We start from the raw sequence: 9067 nt of genomic DNA on the forward strand, positions 1-9067 counted from the left end.
ATGAAGTGAAAAGATGAAAATGTGAGACTGCATCTACATTTGTACATCTACATGATTATTCTGCAGTTCACAGTTAAGTGCCTGGCAGAGGTATCAGACTACTTCTCCACTGTCCCACACTCGATCGGCGCACGGGAAAAGTGAACACTTAAAGCTGTCAGTGCGAATTTTGGTTTCTCTTATTTTATGCTGATGATGGTAGTAACTCTTGCAGCTGCCCATTACATCATTAAACATACACTTCGAAGAAAAGAGTATGGAGAAAACTGGTGGAGCAGTACATCCCTAAGATAGAAAATGCGTGCCGCCTACAGTGTCAAACGATTTTGAACCCAAAGTTCATGTCCGTCAGTGTATTAAGCTATAACATATGTAGAGAGACTTTAAACAGCTGATTCGAGCTTCACGTTATTGCTATGTCAAGTCAACAAATGACCAGGTTTCATTTCCGAACTTTTCTTCTTTATTTCACGGAACGAATTTTGCAATCCACTACCAACTGTGTGGCTTAGTGACCTACAGGTCTGTACGACAATATATATATATATATGCAGCAGTAATACCTGACGATGAATAGTACATAAACGAAACGCAGTTGTACTACAATGTTAGAGCATTTGCCTGAGGGAAGTTTGGAGAGTAAGTGCAATACTAAGAGAGTCTTCAGTTAAACTATAATAATACCTGATTACGATATATACCACTGGCCATTAAAATTGCTATACCACGAAGATGACGTGTTACAGACTCGAAATCTAACCGACAGGAACAAGATGATGTGATATTTAAATGATTAGCTTTTCAGAGCATTCAGACAAGGTTGGTGCCGGTGGCGACACCAACGTGGTGACATGAGGAAAGTTTCTAACCGATTTCTCATACACATACAGCAGTTGACCGGCGTTGCCTGGTGAAACGTTGTTGTGATGCCTCGTGTAAGGAGGAGAAATGCGTACCATCACGTTTCCGCCTATCGCGATTACGGTTTATCGTACGGCGACATTGCTGCTCGCGTAGGTCCAGATCCAATGACTGTTAGCATAATATGGAATCGGTGGATCCCAACGGCCTCGTATCACTAGCAGTCGAGAAGATAGGCATCTTATCCGCATGGCTGTAACGGATCGTGCAGCCACGTCTCGATCCCTGAGTCAACAGATGGGGACGTTTGCAAGACAACAACCATCTGCACGAACATTTCGACGTTTGCAGCAGCATGGACTATCAGCTCGGAGACCACGGCTGCGGTTACCCTTGACGCTGCATCACAGACAGGAGCGTCTGCGATGGTGTACTCAACGACGAACCTGGGTGCACGAATGGTAAAACGTCATTTTTCCGGATGAGTCCAGGTACTGTTTACAGCGTCATGATGGTCGCATCGGTGTTTGGCGACATCGCGGTGAACGCACGTTGGAAGCGTGTATTCGTCATCGCCATACTGGCGTATACCCGGCGTGATGGTATGGAGTGCCATTGGTTACACGTCCCGGTCACCTCTTGTTCGCATTCACGGCACTTTGAACAGTGGACGTTAGATTTCAGATGAGTTACGACCTGTGGCTCTACCCTTCATTCGATCCCTGCGAACCCTACATTTCAGCAGGATAATGCACGACCGCATGTTGCAGGTTCTGTACGGGCCTTTCTGGTTACAGAAAATGTTGGACTGCTGCCCTGGCCAGCACATTCTCCAGATCTCTCAGCAATTGAAAACGTCTGGTCAATGGTGGCCGAGCAACTGGCTCGTCACAATACGCTAGTCACTACTCTTGATGAACTGTGGTATCGTGTTGAATCTGCATGGGCAGCTGTACCTGTACACGCCATCCAAGCTGTGATTGACTCAATGCCCAGGCGTATCAAGGAGGTGGTTGTTGTCGGTACTGATTTGTCAGGATCTATGCACCCAAATTGCGTGAAAATGTAATCACATGTCAGTTCTAGTATAATACATTTGTCCAATGAATACCCGTTGATCATTTTAATGGCCAGTAGTGAATTTTTCTATATTGCACGTATCTATGCAAATTTAAAAAATCGGAAAGACTATTGATCGTAAATTACGATTGAAATATCAGTGAATGGATAATTCTTATTCTCTTAATCGGAGTTCTATTACATACTGCAGCATTTTTAAGCCATATTCGCTGAAGAGCCAAAGAAACAAGCACACCTACCTAATATCGTATAAAGCCCCTGCGGGCACGCAGAAGTGCAGCAACACGACGTGGCAAGAGCTCGACTAATGTCTGGAGAAGTGCTGGAGGGAACTGACACCGTGAATCCTGCAGGGCTGTCCATAAACCCGTAAGAGCACGAGGGGGTGGAGACCTCTTCTGATCAGCATGTTGTAAGGCATCCCTGATACGCTCAGTGTCATGTCTGGGGAGTTTGGTGGCCAGCGCAAGTGTGTAAACTCGGAACAGAGCCACTATATAGCAATTCTGGACGTGTGGGGTGTCGCATTGTTTTGCTGAAATTGCCCAAGTCCGTCGGAATGCACAATGGACATGAATGGATGCAGGTGATCAGACAGAATGCTCACGTACGTGTCACCTGTCAGAGTCGTAGCTAGACATATCAGGGGTCCCATATCACTCCAACTGCACACGCCTCACACCATTACAGAGCCTCCACCACCTTGAACAGTCCCGTGCTGACATCCAGAGTCCGTGGATTCATGAGGTTGTCTCCATAGCCGTACACGTCCATCCGCAGGAAACAATTTGAAACGAGACTCGTCGGACATGTTTCCAGGAATCAACAGTCCAATGTCGGTGTTGACAGGCCCAGGTGAGGTGTAAAGCTTTGTATCGTGAAGTCATCAAGGGTACACGAGTGGGCTACGAAAGCCCATATCGATGACGTTTCGTTGAATGGTTCCCGCAATGACACTTTTTGATGGCCCAACGTTGAAATCTGCAGCAATTTGCAGTAGGGTTGCACTTCTGTCACGTCGAAAGATTCTCTTCAGTCGTGGTCTGCCCGTTCCTGCAGGATCTTCTTCCGGCTACAGCGATGACGGAGATTTGATGTTTTACCGGATTCCTGATATTCGCGGTATAGTCGTGAAATGGTCGTACGGGAAAATCCCCACTTCACTGCTACCTCGGAGATACTGTGTGCCATCGCTCGTGTGCCGACTATAACACCACGTATAAACTCACTTAAATCTGGATAACCTGCCATTGTAGCAGCAGTAACCGATCTAACAACTGCGTAAGACGCTTGTTTTCTTGCATAGGCGATGGCGACTATAGCCCGTATTCTGCCTGTTTACGTATATCTGTATTCGAATACTCACGCCTATATCAGTTTCTTTGGCACTTCAGTGTACCTGGCTCGCAAGAGCTCTTTGTAACGTGTGTTGCATTCGCCTTAACCTTTCTTTCGCCACATAATAAAGTTAACGCGACCCTGTTCGGCTGCTCCGATCCACTAAATTCTGCTGATGTCTGCTGTCTGGTTCGCCAGAAACGCCGATGTTGTGTTTTGTCCTGACCCACTCTCGGTGGCGAAATGTTTTCATTGCGGCCGCCTTGTGTCGACATTGCCGTAATGTAGCGAGAGAGCTTCGCTCCGCTCCTTTCGTAATTTTACCCGTTTTGCTGCCCTTTACAAGGTTGGCATGCAGCAGCGTGCAGTAAGGGAAACCGAAGAAAAATTTGGAGTAGGATTTAAAATTCAAGGAGAAGAAATAAAAACTTTGAATTTTGCCGATGACATTGTAATTCTGTAGAGACAGGAAGGGAATTGAAAGAGTGGTTGAACGGAATGGAAAAGGTTTGAAAGAAGGGTATAAGACGAACAGCAACAAATCGTAATGGACACTAGGCTGCAAGGTTGTATTAGAAGGAGTTTCCAAACGGAAGACACCCGAATCACCCAATCTTTACTGCTGTGTATCAACGCGTTGCCGATACGGAATCCATAGCACCACAGACTACCGATCGAGTAGCTGGCCGAAGTGGCCGAGCGGTTCTAGGCGCTACAGTCTGGAACCGCGCGACCGCTACGGTCGCAGGTTCGAATCCTGCTGCGGGCATGGAAGTGTGTGATGTCCTTAGGTTAGTTAGGTTTGGGTCAAATGGCTCTGAGCACTATGGGACTCAACATCTGAGGTCCTAAGTCCCCTAGAACTTAAAACTATTTAAACCTAACTAACGTAAGGACATCACACACACCCATGCCCGAGGCAGGATTCGAACCTGCGACCGTAGCAGTCCCGCGGTTCTGGACTGCAGCGCCAGAACCGCTAGACCACCGCGGCCGGCTTAGTTCGGTTTAAGTAGTTCTAAGTTCTAGGGGACTGATGACCACAGCAGTTAAGTTCCATAGTGCTCAGAGCCATTTGAACCACTTTTTACTGATCGAGGAAGTCCACGTGTTGCTCGTACACCTGACCAGGAAAAACCACGTCCTATGGGCTTCGAAGAAGAGACAGGTATGAGTGCAAAATAAGTAGCCCAGACATGTGGTACACGGCCAAATTCAGCATGGAGGATACCTCGCCAGTTACTTCTGTATTCACGTCATCTTCAATGTGGTCAGATGCCGGTCAAATGCCCCCCCCCCTCCTCACCCCAATGGGAGAAATTATGGGGCTGGTTTGTTACACAAACTGCCACTCCATTGTTTGTCTAATCAGTTTTGTGTACAGACGAGACACCGTTTGGAAGAGATGGCATAACAAAGGTCCACAACCAACAAATGTGAGCCGACTGCAGTCCTCATGCTACAGTACAGGCTAGCTAGACATCAGCACCAGTTTAATATGTGGGCGGAATTCTAGGTGACTGTCTGGTAGCGCCATACGTCCTCCCATCAAGTCTTACAGGTGCTGTCTACAGGGAATTTGTTCACAACACCCTCCAGAACCTGCTAGAAGATGTGTCAATGTTCTGAAACATGTGGAGAACATATTGCTTTCGTTTCCTATATGATCACAAAATTGTTACGTCCTTAAACTACCGGTTTCAGTCAGCGATGACAATCTTCAGGTATGCAGCAACACATGTGAAAAAACAAATGTAACTAGTGGACTGTCTCCATCTTAAAACAATACAATAGGCCTTAATGAGAAGGATTACTGACATACATGTGAAAAACATATGCTTAAAATATGAATGAGGATTCCTTTTTTTAAAAAAAAAAAAATCTGATATACTGAAGCCATAGTGGCATACTCAAAAGATACTCACAAAATCAGTAAAGTACCGTCCTACAGCTTTTAAATATGGTATGTACTAGGTTACAGTGTCGGCTGAATAACCTTGTTCACAGCGTTACTGTCCATGACGAAACGCGCTACAGTAGCCACCGAATGTTTGTGTCGTAAGTTAGCTAGACGTTGCTACTGTAAACCTACACACATTAGTCATTTATGTGATGGTCAAAATGCTATAAAAAGAAGAATACAAAAGGTGAAACCTGTGGTTGGCTTACGAGGTGTATAAGCTGTTACAGTGATGAAATGCAATAAATTCAAAACACAATAAAAATTAAATTTCGACTGTTAAAAGGATATGGTTAAGGGAAGATATATATTTGTGAGACAATCTTGTGGTGATTTTAGATTTAAAAAAATAAAGACATAAATAAGAACAAACCTACAGAGGTAACGGATAATATAAAAATGATAGAATAACTGCGACAAGAAGTAAAACGGATGAAACAAGACAGTCAGCGCTCTCTGTTGACGTAATCGCCATAATGCCGCATGGGCGAGAAGTGGTCGGAGGTACTCAACCGCCAGAGGGCACCACGTAAGACGCCCATGGCCAAGGAATTTATTGCTAGCGGACTGGAGCAGATGTAATTTCGATGGACTGCTCACGCGCTGCCTGCGATATGTAAGCTATAAGAGAATCTCAGACCAGAGAGTAGTGTTGTGAGCAGTAGGAACTGTGTGGCAGTAGGAGTAAGTACTAGCGAGCAGTCGTGCGTATGGAGTTGGCTGGGCCGGTCTTGGTGAGCGATGGCGGTGCCTGAGCGATGTAGTACAAGGTAAAAGCAGCCTCGCGCATATGTAGCATTGTTATATCAAGTCCCATGTAAAATGTTTTTAAAAGGAAATCTCTTAATAATAATCTTTCTTATAAAAAATTAACTTTGACGATCATTCATCTCAATTTAAAGAATTTACTAATTTCTCCAACCCATGGTCATCCCAATTACTGTAAAGAAAAATCAGTTGTTTCCTTTTATACATGACAAATCTATCGGCCAGCATTGCACAGGGCTGTGCCAGAAAAATTTCTTATAGGAGCAGACATATATATGCGTTATCCGACGACTTCCTTGAGATAAGATTTTTCGATTTATTCAGTATGATCTTTCAGGGCCGTGACGCAGCATTGCTGACGTCCAGATTTACCAGTTTAGATTCACAGTCAGTTAATTATTGAAAGGTTATATATGAGTCACATTTTTTATTAGGAGGTTAGTCACATTTTATTATTCAAAGGTTACGGAAGTAAAGTGTTGGTAGGTTACGCTAAATGTCAATTATATACATATATTCTTATCTGTGAGAGGCATTTTTTTACTGTGGGGAGGTTACACTAAATCTGAATGATACATAATATTATTTATCTGTTGGGAGGTTACATGTGAATGCTATACATAATTATTATTTTTTTTTATTGTGGAGAGGTTACAACCTCGTACCCTGCGATACGCTGTTCGAAGGAAAGAATGATGGAACACCGTACCACTCAGTTAATAAGATTACCTAGTTAATGAAATGTTACGTAAACTGAGAAGGGACAAGTCAACACGAAGATAATGAGCTCAACGTAACAAAGCAAAGGCAAGTATGTAATCTACTCTGTACTAGGGAAAGACAAACATCAGGTATACCTAAGAAAGGCGTCGAGCGACAACAGTAGGAAATTTTCAACTACTTCTATTTAAAGCGCCTCTCTCCCCCCCCCCCCCCCCCCCCAACAAACCGACAACCTGTGACAAATACAACTCCGGAAACATTACATTAAAGAGTGTTCGAATTGTCCGGTATAACATTTATCAAAGTCAATATTCCACAGCCATCATATGTGTCATACGCACTTGTCAATTTATTTTATTTTTACTCGAAGTATTACGGTGTTGTTAAGCTGAAAGCCACATCTAAGATCACACTTTCTGAAACATTTCTCTATTTGGTGGAACATTTTGCTATGAAATTTTATTAGAATGATTTTCATTTTCTCTTTATTAGTTGTATTTTCTGGTTGAGTGTGCGATTGCTTGCAGTTCATTTCCCGCTTCTGTAGCATGTTGTAACAGATTATGACATCATTTACATAAAAACCGTCGGCTATTTCAATTTTGCTTTAAAATACCAAGTCCTTTACGTATTTCACTTACGGCCTAAGGTAGACGAAAGATGCGGTGAATCAGTGAGACAGAGCATAACATGAACTGGCACTATTTGAACACGCAGGTTTTCTGAAAATCGAAAGTTTAATTTTGTTCCCATATTTCTTAATAATAAGGTCAAGGTAGTTAATGGAGTTTCCTTCTTCTACTTCCGTAGCAAAATTTATTTTTGGGTTCCTACTACCTATTGCTCGGGAAAATGCTTTAATCTCACTGATGTCACCCTCTATCAGTCAACATATCGTTTTTAATATGTAGTTTTATCTTTCAGCAGTGGAAAATTAGCAATGAATTTGCATTCTAAATCGTTCACAAAAGTATCTGCTAGAGCACCAGCCAAGCTATTACCCACCCCAAGACCATTGATAATATATTTTGTCATTGGACTAAACTAAACTCAGCCCGAATGGGCCATGAAGGCCCAGCGCTACCGACCGGCCGCCGTGTCATCCTCAGCCCACAGCCGACACTGGATGCGGATATGGGGGGTCATGTGGTCAGCACACCGCTCTCCCGGCTGTATACCAGTTCACGAGAAAGGAGCCGCTACTTCTCAGTCGAGTAGCTCCTCGGTTTGCCTCACAAGGGCTGAGTGCACCCCGCTTGCCAACAGCGCTCGGCAGTCCGGACGGTCACCCATCCAAGTACTAGCCCAGCCCGACAGCGCTTAATTTCGGTGATCTGACGGGAACCGGTGTTACTATTGCGGCAAGGCCTTTCGCATTTTGTCATTGAGGGTAAAAAAAATATAATCAAAAAATCCAATTCTGGAGTACTGATCTTGTTGTGGGTTAGCAGAGCAAATTTAATAATTTCAATAGTTCCTTTATTGGGACATTACTGTAGAGGTTTTTTTACATCGAAGGAAGCTGACACCCTTGATTGCGTTTGCAAGCTCAGAACGGTTTGTAATCCCAGAGTAAGTACCGAACGTGAAAACTGCTTTAAGTTTATTGTTAAGAAACAAATTTATTTTACAAACAGTGAGGAGATCGGGTCAGAAAAGGATGGGGAAGGAGGTCGGCCGAGTCCTTTCATAGTGACCATCCCGGCAACTGCCTGCAGCGATTTAGTGAAATCACTGAAAACCTACATGAGGATGACCAGGCGGGGGATTGAACCGCAGTCCTCCCTAATGCGCGGCCCTCTTATGTACAGGGTGATTATAATTAAAGTTAAACTTTCAAACCGCTGTAGAACTAACACCACTGGTCAGAATGACGTCATATTGTAACCGAATATTACCGGAGAAGGGGGAAAACGTATGGCAGAAGAAAAATAAATAGCTACAAAATGCAGCAATAGATGGCGCTGTAAGCATCATAATTTAATAGTGGTCGACTACAAATGACAAATGAATCATACAACAATGCCTAATGTGTTCGTTTGACGTTAAACAAACTGTACTACTCAGATTGCATGGATGAACAGGTGTGATACTGTTAGTCACGTAAGCCCATCCACCACGACAGTCATATCACATCGGATGGGAAAAATCAGTTTTTAATTGTTCTGAGGCAAAAACCGCATAAAAAGCATCAATCAAAATTAAATCGGGTTATTAATTTCTGTGTTACTGGGGCAAAACATGTTCAGTGTGCTGTGCACCGTTTCCTGCAACAAATTGAAATCGAGGACCAGCATGTTCCACAACTGATCGAAGTGTTTCTGGGGTTACGTTCAC

Source organism: Schistocerca piceifrons, chromosome 9 (genome assembly GCF_021461385.2).
Source record: "Schistocerca piceifrons isolate TAMUIC-IGC-003096 chromosome 9, iqSchPice1.1, whole genome shotgun sequence".
Classification (NCBI taxonomy): Eukaryota; Metazoa; Arthropoda; class Insecta; order Orthoptera; family Acrididae; genus Schistocerca; species Schistocerca piceifrons.